General features: G+C 45.3%; 1 protein-coding gene across 4 annotated transcripts in view; it reads left to right on the top strand.

The window, feature by feature from the left end:
* The window catches only part of LOC140398533 (signal transducer and activator of transcription 5B-like), a 190,263-nt gene that overhangs the window by 50,247 nt on the left and 116,933 nt on the right, over positions 1-23,083 (top strand). For all 4 annotated transcript variants that reach the window (XM_072487310.1, XM_072487312.1, XM_072487309.1 and 1 more), the window contains exon 2: positions 22,101-22,220. The gene's annotated coding sequence lies outside the window, so the exon portion shown is untranslated. The remainder of the gene's footprint in view (positions 1-22,100; positions 22,221-23,083) is intronic.

Here is a 23,083-nt window from a genome sequence, read left to right on the forward strand (position 1 = left end):
AGTTTTCACTTTCTCCCTGTGCCTGCGTGGATTTGCTCTGGGTGCTCTGTTTCCTCCACAATCCAAAGATGTGCAGGTTTGCTGGATTAGCAATGCCAAATTACCACTTTGATTCCAAATAATTAGGTGGAGTTACTGAGTTCCAAGGGCTGTTGCAAATGTGAGAGGCCAAATGGCCTCCTTCTGCATTGTAAATTCTATGAAGATGCCTGAAGACATTGTACTGAGATGCAAGAGAAATTGACTCTTACCCTTGAGAGATAGGTCAGTAATAATGATTGAAGACTTGGTCAGTAACAATGCTTTTGGAGGAAGATGAAGTAGTTGAATGCCAGACAATAGAAACTGCAGGTGATTCTGGAAAATGGAGAGAGGATGTAAGTCTGCTAGTGACGGATCATGAATGATTATATTGAGGCTCACTGTGGGATGGAATGCAAGCACCTGCATTTTATAATTATGGAGGGTAAATAATGTAAGTCAGCAAAAAGAACATGAGTTTACCAGTGAAAACATACAAGATTTCAACAGTGAAAGAAACATGGGCTGTGAGACACAGGAAGGAGATTATTGTAATTCTCAAAAGCTATGTTCAAGTAGTGGTACTTTTAACTCAGAAATCTGGCAACATGACGTTGTTGTTGGATTGAGAAGCATTCAAGAGGTAGAGCTAGGTGTCATCAGTAAACATATAGAAACAGATTCCATTCTTGCAGATAATAGAATTTATTTTATTGTGTCCATTATCTGTCCAGGAGCTACCACGGAAAGATGGAGTTGCTGCTGCATGATTATTTTTATGACTAACCATCAGAGGATTTCCCTCAATGCTGTATAATTTAGCCACCTCAAATCTTTTTGATGTGCTGTCTGGAAGCAGCCCCAAACAAAGTTGGTAACTATATTTTGGAGCATGTGGTGAAGATTACTTTCTTGCCCTGCTTTCGTGTCTTCACACACCTTGGCTACAATGTCTAATATGGCAGGACTGCCTTACTTATTCCCCACTCACCTATGTTCTCGTCGCTCGGGCATGTTTTAACCATAGCTGTTCTTCCCACATCGCTAATCTTCTCATGAACCCTCGAGTATGTTTTTGTCACAACCCGATTGGATTATTTAAATGATTACAGCTATCGTGGCCCCCCAAAACGTAGCCGCCGATACCTCCCTATTCTGACTAAGCTCAACATAGTTCACGACTTTCATGTCCCACAGAACTCTTATCGTCTAAAAGCCCCGAATCCAACCTCCACCCTGGCATCTGCGCCTGTTCTAAGCAAATTTTTGCATCTAACCAGTGGTCTGAAATCACGATTCCTGCATACTCTGCCCCTACTACCCCCATCAGAACCACCTGGTTCACTGCAAAGAAATCGATCCTGGAATAAACCTTATACACATGCGAGAAGAAGGAATACTCCCGCTCTCCCAGGTGCCTGAACCTCCATGGACGAGCTATCCCCATCCTCTCCATAAGCCCTCACAATTCTCGCACCATCCTCAACACCCCTCTCCTCCCCCCACCATTAGCTGGTGAGAGTCCAAATCCGAAGTCTCCCCTAATTTCTTCATGAATCCTACATCATCCGAGTTGGACATGTATATATTCGCCAAAACCCTTGGGATCCCCACTTACTACCACAGGCCCACCCCACCCCATAAACCCCATTTTCTTGCTCCACAAAATGGCAACCCCCTCAAATCAGACCCTGAGTGAAGCACTTGCTCCAGCAATCCCTTCCTCAACCTCATCTGATCTTTCACGTGGAGATATCACTTGAAAGAAAATCACCTCTCTCTCTCTCTCTCTCTCTCTCTCTCTCTCTCTCTCTCTCTCTCTCTCTCTCTCTCTCTCTCTCTCTTCCCCCCCCCCCCCCCCCCCCCCCACCATCCCCTTGAGTCCACTATCACCACCCTTAGGCTCCACCTCCACCATTCCCCACTCTAACCGGGCCCACTCAAGATGGCTCTGCGCTGTCCATGACCAAACTCATCCTCCATAACTGCCATGTCCCCCATCCTCCACCGCATGAGCTGACCACCCTAGCCTCTCCCTCACCCCACCCCCACTTCTGTTCACTAGCATTTCTTGTTAGCGTGGCGACTCTCACCCAAAGGCCCCCTCCAATGACTCACTATCCCCCGTTCACACCCCGCAATTACATTTTTGTACAACGAATCCAACGTCCAAAACTACAGTAAAATATTACCAACCAGTCCAGAAACAAACCCAAAATGCAAAAAGCACAAAAATTCAATTCCCCCCCCCCGGGTTCACCGACTTTGGGTGGAGGGGGTAACTGGCCAGGGGGCGCTGGGAGCAATGGTCCCCTTTCAACTCCTCCCAATCGGCAAACAGTAACAAAAAACAAACTTTTGCAGAGGTAACTCCTCCACCCAAAGCACCCCTCAGCTCTCCACCAACTTATGCCCTTTGATAAAGTCATTGGCCCCCTCCCAATCCTCAGAAGTTACTCACAGTCTGGCTGGTTACACTACCCCAAACCAGATCTTGTGCTGATACAACGCTGCTTTGGCCCTTTTGAACCCCACCCATCTCCTGGCCAGCTCTGCACCAATGCCTTGAAAGATCGGGGAGGGACACGATAGCACAGTGGTTAGTACAGTTGCTTCACAGCTCCAGGGTTCCAGGTTCGATTCCCGGCTTGGGTCACTGTCTGTGCGGAGTTTACACTTTCTCCCCATGTCTGCGTGGGTTTCCTTCCACGGTCCAAAGATGTGCAGGTTAGGTGGATTGGCCATGCTAAATTGCCCTTAAGAGTCCAAAAAGGTTGGGTGAGGTTGCTGAGTTACGGGGATGGGGTGGAGGTGTGGGCTTAGGTAGCGTGCCCTTTCCAAGGGCCGGTGCAGACTCGATGGGCCGAATGGCCTCCTTCTGCACTGTAAATTCTATGATTCTATGTTCCTAATTCGGTTTCCTTAACATTCACAGTCCCACTGAAATTCCTCCTTGATGAAACTATTCAACTGCTCCAATTGCATTTTTCCAGCCGATGAAGACCCTATGCTCTCAGCCATTTTTATAATTGATGCTACGTTACGAGCCTTCTCGAACTCTTTAGCCAGGTCTTTCACAGTTTTCTGCTGAGTTTGATAACCTGTAAATATGCCCATCCAGGGGAGAACCTCTTACTCTTTCCCCCTCCCCATACCGCATTTCTGCTGAAACTACCCAAAACACTGGTAAAAAGGACCACATGTGTGACCACTCAATCCAGAGCCGCAACGGAAGTCCTCTAAGTCACGCATTGTTAAACTCGGGGGCGTGACCCGCGGGTGGGTCACTGGAGGGTCGCGGAGCCGTCCGTTGTGGCGCTCCCGATTGCGTAAATCCGCACCCAACAGCCGTAGCAGCCAGCTTTTAATAATGCCGGCTGCGAGCGGCCTTCAAAATGGTCAGGAACAGATTAAAAAAATTTGGCCGCACTGTGCATGAGTGCCCGATCATCGGTCATCATCAAAACTATGCGCATGTGCCCCTATGATCGGGGATGCATGCGCAGTGCAGACGCATTCTTTTTTTATATGGTCGCTGTCTTTTTTTTCCCCAAGTACCGGGGACCATTGGGGCTAAATGGACCCAAAACCATTTTCTCCATTTTTGTCAGCAACAAACAAGAGAAAATGGCAGGTTGCGCAGGTCGGCAAAGGTCGGCTGGCGTGGGCCGCAATGGTCGGCTGGCGTGGGTCCCGAAGGTTGGCCGGGTTGGGTCCCGAAGGTTGGCTGGTTGGTAAAAATGGGTCTCCGGAAAGAAAGTTTGAAAAACGCTGGTCTAAATGCAGCTTGATAGCACTGTCCATGACACCGTCTGCAACTTTGTTGTTGAGTAGGCTAATGGCGCAGCAATTGGTCACTTTGGATTTGTCCTTTTTGTGGACAGCGCGCAACTGGGCAATTTTCCACATTTTCTGTATGTGCAAGTGGTGTAGTTGTACTGGCACAACTTGGTTAGGAGTTTAACTAGTTCTGGTTGTTGGCTAGTTGTAGTATATGCTGTTGAACAATGAGTTGAGTTTGTGTTCATACATTTCTGCTCTGAAATAGAACTGATTTATCGAGCAACTCTGCACTAGAAATGCAGTGAATCCATGCATATGTGACTGAATGTGACACATGTCATCAACATTCATAAAGAGCAGTCATCAACATTCATAAAGAGCAGCCTTCTTCGAGGCAATGTCCAAATGTGGGGATGAGGGTGGAGCCATGCTCGAAAGTGGCGGTCTTCAGGGTATCAGATCAGCCAGATCTATTCCTGGGGAGGAGGGTGGATGCCCTTGCCTTTGCCTCCTGGTTGCCCGCCGTACAATCCTGTTCGGCTGGCGGTCAGCAGCACCACCCAAAGCTGCAGACTGGCTGTTCGACCTCTCAGAATCTCTCCAAGTGGAGAAAATCAAATTCGCCACCTGAGGGTCAAACGACGGCTTCCACAGAATATGAGAGCCATTCATCCAATTGTTCCGGGATCTGTTTGTGGCCAACGAACAAGCAGAAGAATAGCCAGGTAGCCAAGAATCAGGGGAAAGTAGCCAAAGCATGAGAGGGAGAGATAGACCGGGAGAAGGGGGGTGGGGAGGGGACAGCTAAACCTAAGAGGAAAGAAAGGCGAACCACAGGAGAGGAGGGGGGGGGAGGGGGCAGAAGAGGGTGGTGGGGGAAGAGTGACGAGACAGGGAACAATAGAGGAGAACCAGGGAGGTGGGGGGGAGGCAGGGAAGGCGGGCACGGGAAACGATAACAAACTTGGCATCTACAGGAACAGAGAGCAAGGAGAATCCAGGTGAAAGACGGGACAAACGCCTGAAGCGGAGGTGAGCGCGAGATGACAGCGGCAGCGAAACCTGTCTGGGAGAAGCAAGTGACAACATCAACGCCAGACCCATTTGTGTTGTAAATAACATTGCCAATTGTACAGAGTTGCTGCTGTTGAGCTGGTGCATAATACCGTACCAGTTACTTTATTTTATTTTTTATTTATTTTTTATTATTACTCTTTTTTTTGGTATGTTTGTGTGTGCCCGTATTCTGTGTACACAACAGTAAATAAACTTTGTTGAAAAACCCAATAAAAAAACATTTAAAAAAAACATTCATAAAGAGTAATATGTGCAATGTGCAGGGATTCATGCCAAGACATTAATTGCATTGAACACATTTACTATCCTTGCACCTAAAGTTTTGGTTGCCATGGGAGATTAGGGAATGCAGAAGAACTCTGTATTCAATATTCTTGTACCTGAAAATCATTTGTGTTTATCTTGTCAATGCTATTGGTTGAGCAAGATCTATGTCTCTCACCAATTACATGAGCATAGTTTTACAATGCCTTTAAATGACTCCAAGCTTTTTTCTCTGCATCACTCTATCAGGAAGCCCATTCCAAGTAGTGTGCATGAAAGAAGAACATTGACATTGGTTCCAAATGTTGCCATTTGCTGGGTCTTCTACTGTTGAGGTTCGCCTGGAAGTGGTGTTTTGGGCCTATCCTGTATAATTTACAGACTGCCAGTTTCTGGTTGGGGCGCAATTAGCAAATTACATCTGACTCGAATGGCAATATGGCAGACCAGTGCACATTAAAATTGCACCCACGTTTATGAACAAACTCACTAGCATAGTCCAAATGTGAATTTTCCACACATTATCTGAGTATTTCTTAATTACCACAACCTCCCATTCTTATTATGACCTTACTGAATCTCTCTTCTACCCCTTTTAGTGCCTATAACATCCTCACTATGATATACCTATAATTTCAAACCATACTCTGAGCTAAATAATGTTTGGGACAAATTTATCACTACTTTGATTTTATATTCTGAGTATGAAACCCTGAATTTAATTTACTGATGAGTTTTCATATTTTTTGGACAGTATATTGAATCTGTGCCCAAAAATCATTAATCTTTGTTTACACTGAAATCTCCCTGAAAGTTTCCGTCCATTTTTTTCAGAATTGTATTTACTTGAATTTGGAAAAAACCTCATTCCCTGTCATCACCTTTTTGAATTGCTTATGATCACTGCAGACTCTCATGCCAGTTGACATTTTTACATCTGTATGCATTGCCAGCAATGAACCTGGCAGTGGGATTTGACCCATTTAAAAATATGCAGTTTATCAACTGAACTTATTCTCTTTCGCAATCTTTTGAGAGTTGCCCACAAACCTACTGATCTCAAACATACATTGGAACAGCTGTTCTTCAAGATTAATCGTGAAGTTATACGTTTAATTGATTGTGAAACTATTTAATATGGCTTTAGACTAACTTTTGTTGAAGAGCGAAGCTTTTAGATTTATTTTGTGTGTTCTATTTCAGGATGTTATGACATTGTTAGGATAATGAAGTGGCTTGGGTAACTTTTTTTTAAAATGTTTTCTTTTCCATTGCCCTATGTGCCTCTTATATTGAATACTCAGCAGAAAATTCAACTGGGTTATGTTTTCAGAGTATCTAGGGCATACTGAATGCTTTAATCTCCTTTTTGCACCTAACATTGTGTGTCTGTAATGCTGTCTGGTTGCAGTTAGTTCTTTCTTGCCTTCCATATGTGCCTACCATTTATACAGTGAATGGTAGAACCCTCAAGAGTATTGAAAGTCAAAGAGATCTAGGAGTACAGGTCCACAGGTCATTGAAAGGAGCAACACAGGTGGAGAAGGTAGTCAAGAAGGCATACGGCATGCTTGCCTTCATTGGCCGGGGCATTGAGTATAAGAATTGGCAAGTCATGTTGCAGCTGTATAGAACCTTAGTTAGGCCACACTTGGAGTATAGTGTTCAATTCTGGTCGCCACACTACCAGAAGGATGTGGAGGCTTTAGAGAGGTTGCAGAAGAGATTTACCAGAATGTTGCCTGGTATGGAGGGCATTAGCTATGAGGAGCGATTGAATAAACTCGGTTTGTTCTCATGGAACGAAGGAGGTTGAGGGGAGACCTGATAGAGGTATGCAAAATTATGAGTGGCATAGACAGAGTGGATAGTCAGAGGCTTTTCCCCAGGGTAGAGGGGTCAATTACTAGGGGGCATAGGTTTAAGGTGAGAGGGGCAAGGTTTAGAGTCGATGTACGAGGCAAGTTTTTTACGCAGAGGGTAGTGGGTGCCTGGAACTCGCTACCGGAGGAGGTAGTGGAAGCAGGGACGATAGGGACATTTAAGGGGCATCTTGACAAATATATGAATAGGATGGGAATAGAAGGATACAGACCCAGGAAGTGTAGAAGATTGTAGTTTAGTCGGGCAGCATGGTCGGCACGGGCTTGGAGGGCCGAAGGGCCTGTTCCTGTGCTGTACATTTCTTTGTTCTTTGTTCTTTGTTCATTTGTTGTAACTGTTGCGCTTGCCCAGTGTGCAAGGAAAATGGTTTGGAAGTATCGTATCCAAAATCTAAACTAATAGACATGGTGTTTTACTTTCTTCAGTTCTCTCTCACAGTCTCTTTTCCTCCCCTGCCTTTCCCAATATTCATTAACGTTCCTTTGCAATAGGTCTCCATACTGGCCCAGGTGCAAAAGACAAATTTTTACTTTGGGTGCCTGCCCCTTTAACATCTGAAGTTTTTTTGGCAGCAGCTGCAAGTTCATACTGTTTACATATTAGAGAAAATGATCTCGAGCAGCACTATCTCAAATAGTCATGCTGGACTCAGGGTCCACACATTGGTGGAGGAGCAGGAATGTTTTTTGGGGGTACATCATTACATACAGCAGCTGGAGTTTGTGTTGCCATGTCCTATAGCTGCATCATTAATTGGATGAAATGCCTGTCACCGGAATAGGTGAGTTCAGGTCCTTTATCCCAAATCAGTCACTTGACGCTGGAGCCAAAGTTGTTTGGCTAACTTTCAATATTTTCACCACTAAGCCTGAACAGATTACTCGAAGCTATAAACTAACAGCAGCAATCTTGTTCAATAAATGTCTCAACACCTTGGCTGGAGGCCAGCCAGCCACCAGCTCAAATTCAAACTCGAACCAACCACGCGAGAAGAAACTCACCATTTTTCTGTCTGGCAGACAGAAAATGGCTCATTGCTCAAAACCTTGTATCTTGAGGTGTTTGGATGAATTGCCTTTTCAAGGCACAGTGAAGGCAGGCCAGATTTGGACCATATTTAATGCCGCTCTCGAAGGGCTGAGCCATTTTGTGCATATTTGTTCTTGGGATGAGAGTATCACTGGGAAGGTCAGTATTTATTACTCATCTCTAATTTCCCTTGAATACGGCATTGAGCCATGTGGTATAGGTAATGCAGAATGAGGCAGTAGTGCGGGTTCAATTCCCATACCGGCGTCCCTGAACAGGCGCCGGAATGTGGTGACGAGGGGCTTTTCACAGTAATTTCATTGAAGCCTACTTGTGACAATAAGTTATTATTATTATTATTATTATTATTATTATAGTATTTTTTTCTGAAGTGATTTGATACAACTGAGTGGCTTGCTCGGTCATTTCAGAAGGCAGTTAAAAGTCAACCACATTTCTGTCGATATGGTGGAACATATAGACCAGACCAAGTAAGGGTGGCACATTAGTGAATTCGATGGTGTTTAACAACAATTTCATGATCACTATTAGTGAGTTATTTCAGCATTTGTGGAGAACAGAGCAGAGTGCTTTCAGGACAAGTGACCATAGAGCAAAGGCAATGCCTCCATCCCTCCAGCACTGCAGAATTTGCAGTTGGCTATGTAAATAGAGACTTGACCTAAAGTCACAGATGAGAAGGCACCATCCTGGACTGAAACTTTATTTTCCCTGAACCATGATCTCATTGAATGGCAGAGCAGGCTCGAAGGGCCAGATGGTCTGCTCCTAGTTCTTAATCATCCGCTGAAGCAATAGTAAAATCCATAATTTTTTCATGCAAGTATGTTTTTTTTGTTTTAAAAATGTTTATTCAAACTTTTCAATAATTTTCAATCAAACACTTCAGAAAGAAAGAAAGAAAAACAAAATTGTACATAGGAAATCAAACAAGGATACATTAACCCCATTTAACCTAAACTACAAAAGTGAGGAAAACGGCCCCTTTTAACAAAAACATAAACCAGACCCCCCCCCCCCCCCTCGGTTGCTGCTGTTTCGACCTTCACCTTGCGTTCCGCGAGAAAGTCTAGGAACGGTTGCCACCGCCTGGAGAACCCCTGCACAGACACTCGCAAGGCAAACTTTATTCTCTCCAACTTAATGAACCCTGCCATGTCATTGATCCAAGCTTCCACGCTCGGGGGCTTTGCATCTCTCCACATTAGCAGGATCCTCTGCCGGGCTACCAGGGATGCAAAGGCCAGAACTCCGCCCTCTTTCGGCTCCTGCACTCCCGGCTCGTCCGATACCCCAAATAGTGCTATCCCCCAGCTCGTCTTGACCCGGGTGTTCACAACTTTGGATATAGCCCTTGCAAAAGCCCCTCCAGAACCCCTCCAGCGTCGACATGCCCAGAACATATGGGCGTGATTCGCTGGGCTCCCCGAACATCTCACACATCTGTCCACCACCCCAAAAAACCTATCCATCCTCGCCCCTGTCATATGCGCCCTGTGTACTACTTTGAACTGTACTAGACTGAACCTGGCGCATGAGGAGGAGGAATTGACCCTGCACAGGTAATCAGCCCACAGACCCTCATCCAGCTCCTCCCCCAACTCCTCCACCGAGGCCTCCTCCGCTTCCTGCAGCTCCCGATAAATCACCGAGACATTTCCTTCTCCAACCCATACACCCAAAATCACCCTGTCCTGAATACTTCGTGCTGGAAGTAGCGGAAATTCCCTCACCTGCCGTCTCACAAACGCCCTCCCCTGCATATATCTAAAAGCGTTTCCGGGCGGCAACCCAAATTTCTCCTCCAGTGCCCCCAGGCTAGCAAGAGTCCCATCTATAAACGGGTCCCCCGTCCTTTAATTCCTGCCTGATGCTAACTTGGGAGCCCCCCCATCCATCCTGCCCAGCACAAACCTATGATTATCGTATCGGGGACCAAATTGAGGCCCCCACCTCACCCATATGTTGCCTCCACTGCCCCCAGATCTTCAATGTCGCCGCCACCACCGGGCTCGTGGTGTACCGTGTCGGCGGTAGCAGCAACGGTGCCGTCACCAGCACCCCCAAGCTAGTACCCACACAAGACGCCGCCTCTAGCCTCTGCCACGTCGCCCCCTCTCCCTCCATTACCCATTTACGGATCATCGCCAGATTAGCTGCCCAATAATAACAACACAGATTCGGCAGCGCCAGCCCGCCCCTGTCCCGACTGCGCTCCAGAAACACCCTCTTCACCCGCGGGGTCTTGCTCGCCCATACAAACGCCATAATACTCCTGCTTACCCGTTTGAAAAAAGCCTTGGGAATTAGGATGGGCAGGCACTGGAACACGAACAAGAACCTTGGGAGGACCGGCATCTTGACCGACTGCACCCTACCCGCCAGGGAAAGTGTCAACTCTTCCCATCTCCTAGAGTCTTCCTCCATCTGGTCCACCAACCGTGTCAAATTAAGCTTGTACAGGGCCCCCCCCAACTCCTAGCTACCTGGATACCCAGGTATTGAAAGCTCTCCACCATCTTCAACGGCAGCTCCTCTAGCCCCTTTTCCTGGCCCTCCCGCATGCACTACAAAGAGCTCACTCTTCCCCACGTTGAGCTTGTAGCCCGAGAAGTCCCCAAACTCCCTAAAGATCCGCATGACCTCCGGCATCCCCTCCACTGGATCTGCAATATATAACAACAGGCCATCAGCATACAATGACACCCGGTGTTCCTCCCCTCCACGGACCAACCCCCTTCAGTTCCTAGACTCCCTTAATGCCATGGCCAGCGGCTCAATTGCCAACGCGAACAGCAAAGGGGACAGGGGACACCCCGTCTCGTCCCCCGGTACAATCTGAAATATTCCGATCTCCGCCGGTTTGTAGACACGCTCGCCACCGGGGCCCTGTATAACAACCCGACCCACCCTATGAAACCTTCCCCGAACCCAAACCTGCTAAGCACTTCCCATAGGTACTCCCACTCCACCCGATCAAAGGCCTTCTCCGCGTCCATAGCCGCCACCACCTCTGCTTCCTCTCCCACCGAGGGCATCATAATCACATTCAGGAGCCTCCGCACATTCGCATTTAATTGCCTGCCCTTCACGAACCCTGTCTGGTCCTCGTGTATCACTCCCGGGACACACTCCTCAATCCTCGTAGCGAGGACCTTCGCCAGCAACTTGGCATCTAGGTTAAGGAGGGAGATCGGCCTATACGAACCGCACTGCAGTGGGTCCTTATCCCGCTTGAGAATCAGCGAGATCAGCACCCGAGACATTGTCGGGGGCAGAGTCCCTTCCTCCCTCGCCTCATTGAAGGTTCTCACCAGCAACGGGCCCAACAGATCCACATACTTCCTGTAAAATTCAACTGGGAACCCATCCGGTCCCAGGGCCTTGCCCGCTGCTTGCTCCCCAATCCCTTAACCAGCTCCGCCAGCCCCATCGGGGCCCACAGGCCAGCCACCTGCTCTTCCACCACCCTCGGGAACCTCAGTTGATCTAAGAACCGCCGCATATCCCCCCCCCCCGACTTGTACAGGTCCCCATAGAAATCCCTAAATACCTCATTTATTTTAAATGCACTCCGCACCGTATTTCCCCCCCCCTATTCCTGATTCCTCCAATCTCCCTCGCCGCCTCCCTCTTACATAGCTGATGCGCCAGCATCCGACTCGCCTTCTCCCCATACTCATACACTGCCCCCTGCATTTTCCTCCACTGAGCCTCTGCCTTCCCCGTGGTCAATAAATTAAATTCCGTTTGGAGGTTCCGTCGCTCCCTCAGGGGGGCTTCTGCATAGCTCCTGTCCACCCTTACTATCTCCCCCACCAACCTCTCACTCTCCATCCTCTCTTCTCCCTGTGAGCCCTAATTGAAATTAGCTCTCCCCTAACCACCGCCTTCAGAGCCTCCCAAACCACACCCACCTGCACCTCCCCATTATCATTGGCCTCTATGTATCTCTGAAATCACCCCCGGACCCGCCCACAAACCGCCACATCCACCAACAGTCCCACATCCAGGTGCCACAGCGGGCGCTGGTCCCGCTCCTCCCCCCAACCCCAACTTCACCCAGTGCGGGGCGTGGTCCGAAATCGCGATAGCCGAATATTCCGTTCCCTCCACTCTTGGGATCAGTGCCCTACTCATCACAAAGAAGTCTATCCGTGAATAGGCCTTGTGTACATGGGAGAAAAAAAGAGAACTCTCTGGCCCCCGGCCTGGCAAACCTCCACGGATCCACCCCCCCCCCCCCCCCAATTATCAAGCTCCCCGCTTCCAGATCCGGGATCCGACTCAACATGCGCTTCATAAACCCGGCATCGTCCCAATTCGGGGCATACACATTCACCAGTACCACCCAGGTCACCTGCAACCTACTGCTCACCATCACGTATCGACCCCCATTATCCGCCACAATATTCAGTGCCTCGAACGACACCCGCTTCCCCACCAGTATTGCAGCCCCTCTGTTCTTCGCATCCAACCCTGAATGAAAGACCTGCCCTACCCATCCCTTTCTCAGCCTGATCTGATCTGCCACCTTCAAGTACTTCTCCTGAAGCATAACAATGTCTGCCTTCAGTCCCTTTATGTGCGTGAACACCCGGGCCCCCGGATCAGTGGGCAGCCCCCCCCCGGCCGTCTAGCCATCCCCTTTCTTAGGCCAGCCATGTGCCTCCTGCACACTCCAGTCCCCCAGGCGGCGGACCCCCGCCCCCACTCTCCCTTTTACCTCCAGCTCCCCTTCGGTCAGTACAGCAGCAACCCAGTCCCCCCCCCCCCCCCCCCCCCCCCACCCCAGCTAGCCCCCCCATCTAGCCCCCTTGCTCCCCCCATTGTCATGCAAGTATATTTATTGAAGTTTTACGCAATAAAAAATTAACAATCAACCAACGGAAATGTATGAGTGCAAAAACAAAAATTACAAGCAAGCATTAAACAGAAATACATATTTAAACTTAAACACTATAACTAAACCCCCTAACTGCTGACTGTCTAGATACTTACAAAAACAAGATAAACGGTTGTCATCTCAGGTAGAACTTTCTGACCCCTGATGGTGAATTTAATCTTCTCTAAGTGTAAGAATGACATTAAATCGCTTAACCAGGCAGACTTACTGGATGGAATAGGAGACCTCCAACTAAGTAATATTCTCCTCTGGGCTATGGGCTATCAGAGAGGCAAAGGTGACCGTGTCTGCCCCTACCCCAGAGTGAAATGCCTGTGAATCCGGAACCCCAAATATAGCTGCCAATGGACATGGATTTAAATATACCCAGAATATCTCCGATATAGTGCTTAAAAAAGGAAGCCCAGACGGCAGCAAGTTTGGAGCAGGACAAAAACATATGCTTATGGCTAGCTGGGGAAAGCGAACAGCGATCACCTTTTTCCCTTTTAAAAAAAATAAAAATAAAATAAATACATTTAGAGTACCCAATTATATTTTTCCAATTAAGGGGCAACTTAGCAAGGCCAATCCACAGACCCTGCACATCTTTGGGTTGTGGGGGCGAGACCCATGCAGACACGAGGAGAATGTGCAGCGGACAGTGATCACATCTGTCCTCCACGTTTGGAAAAAACCCACTCATCCTCGCCTTGGTCAAGTGCGTCCTGTGTAACGCCTTGAACTGAATTAGACTCAACTAGGCATAAATGGACGTGGAGTTGACCCTCTGAATAGTCTCCGTCCAAACCACACTAAGTACAGAATCCAGCTCACTCTCCCATCTGACCCTCCCCCTGTTCAGTGGGGCAGCATCTGAGGAGAGCATATAGCCATATAGGTCAGAAATAGCTCCCTCGCCAGGCGGAGCCAAGGATAGAACCCTCTTCAGCAAAGAGAAAGGGGGAGCCAAAGGAAAGGAGAGGAAAACCTTACGAGAAACGCCACAATAAATAACAAAAAAGGCTAGAGTTGAGTAGCTGAAGTTTGTCAGTCAGCCCTCTAAAACTGGCAAACCTTCCCTCTACAGATAGGTCTCCAAAATGCTTTTCAAGATTTAAATGATGGGTTTAATCTAGAAGGTAAGAAACGGTGATTGTTACAAATACAGGCTAGTGAAGATAAGGAAAGGAGCTTAAAGTGCTGCGGAAACTGTTTCTAAATCCTAAGAGAGGAGACCACCACTGGCTTGGAGGAAAATCTAGTGGGAGAAAAGGGCATTGGTGTAGTAATTATGGCAAGGAGAGTAGAAGTAGCGCAGGAGCGAGCCTCCATTTGGCCTCAAATAGAATCTCACTCAATTTAATTGTTTGGATCCTGCCCGCTAGAGATGGAGAAGGTTGCTCCACCTCTGCAGATCCGCTTTAACATTCTTGACCAGGCTCAAGTAATTTATTATTTTTAAAAATAAATTTAAAGTACCCAATTTATTTTTGTTTTGAGGGGGCAATTTAGCATGGCCAATCAACCTACCCTGCACATCTTTGGATGTGCAGGTGAGACCCACGCAGACATGAAAGTAATTTAACTTGGGAAGTGAGGCCCAATTATGGACCACCAGACCCCCAAATAGCGGAAACTTGTATTAGAGAGGCGGAAAGGTAACGCGCCTAATTGGGCTCGCTTACCGAGGGGTTAACTGGAAAACATTCACTCTTGCCCAGATTTAATTTATAGCCAACGCTATTAGCAACTTCATTATGCTGTCTGTGGAGGGAGTTGGATCAATAATATATAGAAGTGGATCATCTGCATAAAGTGATCCCTATCACGACAAATACCCCTCCATTGATTAGAGGCCCATGATGTTATAGACAGTGGATCTATAGCCAAGGCAAACAAAAGTGGGGAAAGGGGGCAATCCTGTTTCCTGCCCTTATTTAATAATATAATAATTTTTTTATTAGTGTCACAAGTAGCCTTACATTAAGCATGGTAATACAGTGGTTAGCACTGTTGCTTCACAGCGCCAGGGACCCGGGTTCGATTCCCGGCTTGGGCCACTGTCCGTGCAGAATCTGTACGTTCTTCCTATGTCCGCCTGGGTTTCCTCCGCGTGCTCCGGTTTCCTCCCACAAGTTCCGAAAGGATTGCTTGTTGGGTAAATAGGACATTCTGAATTCTCCCTCAGTGTACCTGAACATTGCAGTGTCATTGTAAGCCTACTTGTGACACTAATAAAGATTATTATTACACTTGAATGAAGTTACTGTGAAAATCCCCTAGTCCACACACTACAGCGCCTGTTCGAGTACACTGGGGGAGAACGTCCAAATCGCCTAACAGCACATCTTTTGTGACCACCAGCATCTGGCTGTTCCAACTTTGCCATTCTCAGCATGCACAATCTATAAGAAATCACCCCCCCCCCCCAAACACACACACACACACCTAAGGACAGCCTTACAACCTCCCATAGCTTGGAGGGAGAGATTGAGTCGGACTTGTTTAATTTAATATAATAATCTATGGAAATAGACAGAAGTTCAGCATTTTTTTTATCTGCCTGCCGAGTAGTATCTAATCTCCAGAGTAGCTGTTGGGCAGGGCCAGACTCCAGCAATATATCATCAAAATGTGGGGCGTTGTCAGAAATAACAATTGTTGAATACTCAGCAGCCACTACTGAAGGGAGGAGAACCAAAATTTTAAAAGATCAATGTGGGAATATGCATGATGGACATGTTTGTTTTAAAAAAAAAAAAGAAGAACATTCCCTGTCATTTGGATGCAAAAAGTGCCAGGGTTCTACCCCCCCTAATCCCCGATTAAAATTGTGTCATCCCAATTTGGGGCATAAACATTGACCATGACTATTGGAGTGTTCAACAGGGAGCCACAAACAATAAAATATCGACCATTGGGGTCATCTATAATCTGGGAGGAGGGGAACTGAACTCTTATTAATTAAAATTGCCAGACCCCTGGGCCTGCCAGTAAACTGGAGTGAAATACCTGCCCAACTAAGCCCATGTGTAACCTGGTCTGATCCTTGACACGCAAGTGGGTTTCCGGCAAGAAAACAACATCGGAGTTTCAGACCTTAAGATGGGTCCCTCTGGTTTTACTGGGCCATTCAAACCCCAACATTCCAGGTAGCCAAACGGATTGGAGGTGTTCTGCTACCCCTTAATCTGGAGTGAGCCATTCCCAAAGAGAGACACTGAAAAGATAAAGTAAGAAGATCCACCTAGCCAAGTCAGATGACACGTCAAAGGAAAATCTAAAAGACACACAGCAAACTAATACTAAATCCCCCTCTCCCACTTACCTCAAATACACCCCAAAACAATACCTTATCCTAAAGCCTTTTGTTCAATTCATAAATTCAAATTCCCCCAGTTGCCATAATGGGATTTGAACTTGGCTCCGTTCTGGAGATACTCTTATTAGCCCAGACTACTGGATTATTAGCCCAGCAGCATTATCGCTATGCCAATGTACCCTCACCCCTTGAATCTCTTCGCATTTTTCATGATTAGAAATACGATTTGGAATAATTTTGTCTTGGAAGGTGGAAGAGTTCGATATACTGACCACAGATGTCATAATTTTTAATATTACAATAGCACAGTCTTGAAACCTTTTTGGTTTTGGGGGGTTCCTTACCAAGGTAATGTGCTCTCCTGATTAACTTCTGTCAAGCCCTTCCATATCTCTGACAGGAAGCATGTATTTTATTGAGAGCATGTATGCTCTTCTATGGATAGGGACAGTTTTTAAGTCCTCCCATTGTGCTATTCTTGGCAAAGCGGTGTTGCATCCCTGTTCTCATGGATCTGGTTTGAAAGTGTTGTGCGCTTTCCTTTTGAGTTTTCCTTTATAAGGTTACTTGAAAATAAGACTACATTTGGCAGTTAATTTTGTACACTAACTCTACAGCCATAATGTACAGCATCTATCTATACTCTAATATCAGGATAATAAGACCATTATTCCAAAGAACAAATTGAGCCTTGTGATGCATGAATGGTGGTCTTCAGTGCACCTGATAAGACAAGTGCAATCAGATGGGATGCTATTGTGCAATTGGATTCTGAGAATAATTAGAAATTGGCAAAGTGGTACAATATTTAATTTCATTACCACCACTGTCTCCTGTGTGTGTGTGTGTGTGTGTGTGTGTGAATTTTGAACTTTTGGTCGAGCCCAATGCATTAATAAATAGACAAGACTGAAGCAGTTGTAACCACGCAGCTAGAACTGCTGAGTGGATAATGCATCGCGGCCTTCGCCTGAGCTTCCCAGCATCCAAGACACCAATAAATTCAATCTACATAGTAAGAAACAGCTGAGCACACTGGACAGAACGAAGGCTCAGGTCACTGACAACATCCTGGCTCTAGAAAGCTTGTGCTTCAGAACTAGATGTGACCCCAGCCAAGCTGTGTCATTCCAGCGACAACACTGGCATCTACCCATGGAATCACAGTACAGTACAGAAGGAGGCCAATCGGCCCATTGTGCCTGCATCAGCTCTCCAAATGAGCAACTCACCCAGTGAAGTGTTTTTCAATTTTTTTTCCCAGGACCCACTTTTGCCAACTGGCCAACCTCCGAGACCACACTACATTCGCTTGCCCAGTCTATCCTGAGCCAAGGCAGTTTTGGGACACAAAAACCTTCTTGCCCCAGGCAAGGGATGGAAACAAAATCATCTAGTTTTCCTGTTCATTATCACTTTGTAGTAGGTCCTGGTGTATTAACCTGATGTTATTACGAGTACAAAAACTGCTATGAAGGAACATCCAGAAACACTACTCTATGATGGATCCCACTTAAAGTTAATCTCTGTAGGGAAAGTTCTGCAAAATTTCCCATGATTTCCAACGGTAATCAAATAAAACTGGAGGAGATCTGTGCATTTCCACATCCCTAACAATTGTGAGAAGCCAAAGGAGCATTTCTTTTGTGAAGGTTGTAAAACTGCACACTCCAATATCAAAAAACTCATTAAAGGTTATGAAATATTTACAAATGAATACTTTTTTAAAATGCAGAATCTCTTGCCTTCCTATTTCAGTGCTCAAAACAGTATCCTTCCTGCCTCTATTCCAAAATTAGATCTAGGAATGAATGTGAGATTTAGAGGACAACCTTCAAGTTACCATGTACATAATAATAATAATAATAATAATAATCGCATATTGTCACAAGTAGGCTTCAATGAAGTTACTGGCCACCATTATCATTATGCGAGGTGGAGGTTGCAGATTTGGGACCCTATATCACTAAGTATTTCTTGGTTCTGCTTCTGGTATTGTTCAAAATGCTGAGGGGCCAGTACTTTAGGTCAAAATAAATCACCAGGTGAATTGATTATGGTGACAGCAACTGATTGTCAACACTGAGCAGTTGCAACAAGTCGGGAGTGGGCTATGGGCAGCGGGCGAGGCGGCGCACAGCCAGCACAAGACATTCATTGCACACGGATAAGTTAGTGAGCTCAGCAACTATCCTTTGCTTTGATATTTTCTCCATCTCTTTCTTGCTCACTCTCGCTTGGTTGTTAGAGGGATAGGACTGTGTGTCCATGTAGAAACCCCCACACTTCCCGTACTGGCAAAAATGTAGACCGCGACCCTTCTGACACCTGCATGCGACCCACCCGTAGGTCGTGACCTGCACTTTGGAAAACCATGTTCTAGAACTTGAGCATGTAATCTAGGCTAACACTTATATTAAATCATCAGAGATGTTTTTTGGATGAGCTGTTGGCAAATTTAAAAACGAGAACAAAGGAATAAATGGGAAACTGAACTGAGCTTGGGTGGAAGTTGCAAATCATGGAGTAGAGTTAAAGCAGGAGAAGAAAATAGTAATATGGAAAATGAGAGATTGAGAATGGCAGGAAGGGAAAGAAAAGAAACTTAATACACCAGCAGAAATAGATGTTACAAAAATGGAATTAGAAAGACAAACCGATCAGCCATGATCTTATTGAATGGTGGAGCATGTTCGAGGATCCAAATGGTCGCCTTTTAGTTCGTATGTTGTAATTGTGATAGAATGTGGTAACGTACAGTTCGATAAAGACAAAGCCAACAATAATCAAAAATGCAAGGAAAATGTCATCCTGTAACTGGGAGGCTTTTGAGTTGCATATGCATATACATTTTGTAAGATTTAATTTGGCTACCTTCTGATTTTTTTAAAATGCTCCCTGGGTTGTTACAAGAAACATTGAAATTGTGGTGCTTTTGTCCGAAAACAAATTAGAGCTTTTTTCCCTGCGTCCTAATTGTGTGCAATATCCCATTAAGCTGTTGGTGACATACCTGCCCTTCCAAATTTCTGATGAAAATACAACTTTGCAGTCATTACAACACACCACAAAAATTGCTGATTTTTTAGTTGCTCTCTTGACTCCTAATTCTGCTTGCAATATAAACATTTTGCAGAGGTGACCGGAAAACATAGCCGCGCACATTGTATGGTTGAAAACCACTTCAATGTGGAGAGCAAAGTAGTCTCTGTTGATTTAATAAGCAGACCGTCCTCAGTAAATCACTAGGATACTGACTTAAGGAAAATATTTCAAAGGATCTTGGTTGAAAAGAAACACTGGATGCTGATCAATGAGTAAGAAACGATGTGAAGGGTTAAATATAATCATGTCTTTGATCTTTGTACTACAGAATGTATCTACTATTGATTTAACATTCCTGTGGGTCTCACAATTTAAAATGACAATACTATTGGGCATCTGTTCTGGATTATAGAATTATGAAATACAGTGGGTTCTGATAAGATATTTGAAATGACCATGATGGCACTAGCAGGCATGCAATGAGTACTTGGGTGTTCAAAGTATTGGTTAGCTTCTTTCTTTGAAGCATGTCATCAGAAGTTTCAAGTGAATATTCTTACAACAAGGGACTTGACAATGCTTCAATGAGCATTTCATGACACTATAGTGAGGACAGTAAGAAGTCTTACAACACCAGGTTAAAGTCCAGCAGGTTTGTTTTAAACACTAGCTTTCGGAGCAGTGCAATGCCCTGCTCCGTGTCTTGCATCTTTGAATTTGTCTATATATATTCCTGGAACATACCTCTTCATTCACCTGAGGAAGGAGCAGTGCTCCGAAAGCTAGTGTTTAAAACAAACCTGTTGGACTTTAACCTGGTGTTGTAAGACTTCTTACTGTGCTCACCCCAGCCCAACGCCGGCATCTCCACATCATGACTATATTGAGGGGGAGAGATACAAGTTAAACCAGCTCACCTAGTAATGCCTTGTGATCAATTGTGACTTCTTGAAGCTTATCTGATTTCTTTAAGAATTGAAGTTGAGATTGTCTGAAATTGACCACATTTCGCTATTTTCAATAGTTAACATTACCCAAGTTTGGGAAGCTCATGAAGTTACATTGCCTTGGCAGCACAGTGGTTATCACTGCTGCCTCACATCGCCAGGGACCCGGGTTCGATTCGGAGTGTGCACATTCACCCCTTGTCTGTGTGGGTTTCCTCTGGGTGCTCCGGTTTCTTCCTACAGTCCAAAGATGTGCAGACTAGGTGGATTGGCCATGAGAAATTGCCCTCATTGCCAAAAAGGTGAGGTGGGGCTACTGGGTGGAGGCATGTTCAGTCGTTCAAGAGGGCATTAGATGATTACTTGAATAGAAATAATATATAGGGGTTTGGGGAAAAAGCATGGGAATGGCACTAAGTCATTGTTTAAAAAAAAAAAATCTTTTTATTGGCATTTCTCATATTTATAAACAGTTGTATATATACACATCCCATTTTTCTCACCTGTGCTAATTTCCTTTATTATACAGAGAGGTTTATTTTGTCCTTTGTTTAACTGACCCTCTGTGCATTTTGTTGCCCTCCGGATCGGCCTATGGTTCCTCCACCTTCCCCGGCTTTGGCTGTGCTTATCTTTTATTTTCCGGACAGAGTGGAAAGCAAAAAAAAGCCCCCCCCCCAAAAAATCTCTCGTGGTTTTCCCACCTTCCTTTCCCCACCCCTCGTGTTGCGCAGTCTTTTGGTACCACATCTCTCTTGGTGTTTTAAAAAAAATTCTTATTCACTTACTCCTCGTTGCTGGCCTCGAACAGGTTTTGGAATAGACCGACAAACTGCTCCCAAGTATCCAGGAAGCCTTCTTCTAACCCTCGGATAGCGTAATTAATCTTCTCCAAGTGGAGAAATTCCAAGAGGTCAGCAAGCCAGTCTGCAGCCGTGGGTGGTGCTGCCGATCGCCAGCTGAGCAGGATTCTCAGTCGATGGCGTTGGCCCTCTTCCCCATGTGTAACTCTGGCTGCTCCGATACCCGAAGATTGCCACTATTGAGCATGGCTTTACCCTCGCCCCCACAACCCTGGACATTGCCTCGGAAAAGGCTGCCCAGAACCCAGCAAGTTTGGGACTAGCCCAAAACATGTGGGTGTGGTTCGCCGGGCCCCTCTGGTACCGCTCACATTTGTCCTCCACCTCCGGGAAGAACCTGCTCATTCGGGTGAATGGCACTAAGTCATGATGCTTGTATAGGGTGAGGGTGTGGGCTGAGGTCGGTTTGGTGCAGACTTGATGGATTGAATGGCCCCCTCCTGCACTGTTGTGATTCTATAATTTTATGAGGTAGCATTTGGGGCTAACTGTTTTTTTTTCACTCATTTTATACTTTCCGATATTCGTTTAGAGTGTTACAACGCAGGTCATCCTCTACCAATGGAATAGAGTATTTTAGTTAGCAGACTTTCAAGATTCATGTGAAGCAAAATATTTCACAGAGAAATTGCTTTATTTTGGATTGTGTCATTTCATGTCTCTGGATCAATTCGTAACTATGCATGTACAAGTAAACTGCCAACCATATAATTTGGAGTGTTATACAATATGAATGAAGCGCAGTTACAATGCTATTATAGTGTGTATAATTATCTTGCGTTTGTTTCAGCTTCATGTGTGCAGTGGTTATAGTTAAATGCTACAATTTGAAAATTCATTGTTACTCTATGTACCTTCACAAAGCAGATTTTCAAAAATAATTTATTTGTCTTTCTGATGGTGTTTGCATACCATTTGTTAAATTTTCAAATTCAATAATTTTGTCTATTGAACAGGGAATATTTCGTACCTAGCGTATTGCTGTCATTGTTCAATGGCACAGATGGATAGCCTGGCAGACTGTTGAAGTATTACAGAGACTTAACTATTGGATTGGTGTAAAACAGCTCAATGAGGTCAGTAAACTGATGGTAGGGATCTGTGGGGGGAGAGAAGATTCATTTTAATTCTTCAACATGCATGATCTCTAGGAAGCTTATAATTCAGATTAAAAATTCTATGTTTTCAGGAGATTTTTGGTTTGGAGGATGAACTGTAAAATAATCATCTCATTGTTTTGGCTTTGAAAGTGATGCATGCAGCATTTTTCAAACTTGCACCAGCAAGCAATATTAACTAACTTCATATGTGTTATTTTGAAGATTTTCTTTGAGTTGCTGGTGAAACTGAAGTGAAGGATTTTTGCAAAAAGTGCAAACTTTTTGTTATGTTTCTGCTTGTAGTACAAATGTGAAAAAATAGAAGTTAATATTTTTCTTTCGATTTGGTTCTAAATTTCACTTGTCTCAACAGATGGTGGCTAGTTTTTTTTAGTTCAGGAAGGCATAGTTGCACATACTTTTAGTTCTGTAGAGTACTTGTAGGAAAATAAGATTAAGATAGTTGAGTACACTCTAGAAGGAGTACATTTTTAAAGTTTAGTATAGTTTAGAGCTATCCCTGAAGTTTGGCTGCTTTTGAATTTTGAGGACTTTGACTCCATTGAACGGGACCTTGCAAATGGTTCATTGTCTTCTTCGAGATGTTGTGATGTTCAATCAGACGGAAGAAAATACATCCGTTTGTAGCTGTGTTCGGAGTTGGCTTACTCTTAATTTCTTGGGATTGGTCTGTTGGGGCTGTTGAGGCCGTGTGAGATTGCAGAAATGGGCTCTGGTCTGCCAGTTAATTTCCAGTTCTGAGTGAGTTTCTACTTTACTATTTAAGCTTGGTGTATCGCAGATGTGTTGCCAATTTGTTATGGGGACAATTGCAATTG

Source organism: Scyliorhinus torazame, chromosome 21 (genome assembly GCF_047496885.1).
Source record: "Scyliorhinus torazame isolate Kashiwa2021f chromosome 21, sScyTor2.1, whole genome shotgun sequence".
NCBI lineage: Eukaryota > Metazoa > Chordata > Chondrichthyes > Carcharhiniformes > Scyliorhinidae > Scyliorhinus > Scyliorhinus torazame.